Source organism: Drosophila ananassae, chromosome 2L, assembly GCF_017639315.1.
Source record: "Drosophila ananassae strain 14024-0371.13 chromosome 2L, ASM1763931v2, whole genome shotgun sequence".
NCBI lineage: Eukaryota > Metazoa > Arthropoda > Insecta > Diptera > Drosophilidae > Drosophila > Drosophila ananassae.
Genome location: NC_057927.1, coordinates 29,033,848 through 29,035,800, shown reverse-complemented (window position 1 = coordinate 29,035,800; position 1,953 = coordinate 29,033,848). Strand labels below are relative to the sequence as shown.

General features: G+C 32.6%; 1 long non-coding RNA gene across 1 annotated transcript; it reads left to right on the top strand.

Moving 5' to 3' along the window:
* Nucleotides 1-457: 457 nt before the first annotated feature.
* LOC116654534 lies at nt 458-1,267 on the top strand. Its single transcript, XR_004309759.2, has 3 exons — nt 458-943; nt 1,000-1,032; nt 1,091-1,267. It is a non-coding gene; the product is annotated as an uncharacterized LOC116654534 (long non-coding RNA).
* The last annotated feature ends 686 nt before the right edge of the window (nt 1,268-1,953 follow it).

The following is a 1,953-nucleotide window of genomic DNA, read 5'->3' as shown; positions in this document are numbered from 1 at the left end:
CGGCACCGATCATTCCAATTGGGATAGACATCTGCCGGAGATAAGCGGAGCCCTTAGAGCCAATATCCATCAAAGTACTAGATTTTCGCCTTACTTTATGACCTTCGGTCAGAATATGGTCCTTCACGGGAAAGACTACGAACTGCTGAGAAATTTGAATCTTTTAAAAGACAATACGGAAATACAGCGTACTGACGCCTTGCAGTGTATTCGAAATAAAGCTAAGAATAATATATCTTTGGCTCATGAAATAAACGCTAAGGTTTATAATTTAAGGACTAGATCGGTAGAATTTAAAAATGGTGAAGAAGTCCTTGCTCGTAATTTCGCACAAAGTAATGCCAGCAAGAAGTTTAACGCTAAATTAGCACCTCTCTTTATTAAAGCTAAAGTGAAAAAGAAAGTAGGACGTTCTTATTATGAACTGGTAAATGAATCAGGGAAAATTTTCGGAACCTACCACTTAAAGGACATTCAAGTAATAAAATAAAATAAAATATTAGTAGATATTAGTGATTTCAGTTAATGACCCCTGCTAATAAGATTTTTGGAGCATTAACTGTGGTGTAGTGTGTGGATTTCCAACAGGGCACGCATGCGAAGAGCGGTCATAAGATAGACATAGAAAAGCTTAAAAGCTTATCACCGAATATCATTGATCTGCGGTCACCTTGGATAAGTGAACGAAACATCACGCGATTCTTATCTATGTTTTTGCATATCGAGATAAGAGTGCCGTTATGTAAAAGCTTTTTCTCTAGCATAGTTAGGGCTAGATTTGCATAGGAGAGCTTTGACATTTTTTGACGAGCTTGAAAGCAATACGGCTGCAATTGTAAGCCAAGTTTAATAAATATTTAAATTGTGCTGAAAATTAAATAAAATCAAATCCCAGACGAATTATCGGGATTCATTTAATAAGTGTTTAGTTATTTTATGCCAGGTATGTTATAAATTCAGTGCAGTGCAGTTTTTTTTCATGAATTTATTACCCCCCAGTGCCACGTGCCAGTGCGGCTAGTACCAAATTATGTAAGCGGCTAACACCAGTTTTTTTAATCGGCTAGTACAGGATAATGTAATCGTCTAGCACCCTATTATGCAACCGGCTATCTGGAGGCCGAAATGGATGAAATATGGGAATTAACTAGTGCAGAGATTCGACGCGGGATCGCAATCTTTTGATAAATATTTTTTTGGATTCGACGACAAGCCCCTTTTCGCTACACGGAGAGAAAACTCCAGCGAATTATTGATAAATTTGTAACTATAAGAAGTGCAATTATGTGAATATTGGCCTGCTGAATTTTATTCAAAGCTCAAATCCCTTTTGTTAATTATGAAATTATTCTGCGGAAAGAAAGAATATTGTATCTTAATTCGAATTTTGCACACCCTTCAGTTTTTTTTAAATAATTAATATCTTAATATCCGTTGTTATTTTATTATAAATATATAGATTTATGTAAATATATATATATAAGTGATATGAAAATATAAGGAAAGAATTTAGATTGAATTAAATAATGATAACTTTGCGATAATATTCGAGCATGGCCAGGCTAATTTATTGTTCTATTTAAATTAATAATTATAAACATCTCTAGCTATTCCTGTCCTTGAGCTCAACGGCGGCGAACATCGGTGAGTGAATATCCCTAAATTAAATTTTAATAGTTTTGCGAAGCAAACAGTAAATTTTAGCAAGGCATGAATTGGATAATTTTGGATTGATAATAATTTTAACTAATGAAATCGCAAATTTTATAATTCCTAATTTAATTACTACATTAATCCCAAACGTAGTTAAACTGATTTATGGAATTTAACCCAATATTTTTAAATCTCTTCTTTATATCTAAATATAAATTTATATATATATATATTAATATGAATTCTAATGAAATTATATAAAGTAGCAGTTAAGGAGAAATTTTATAATGAAATAGAAAT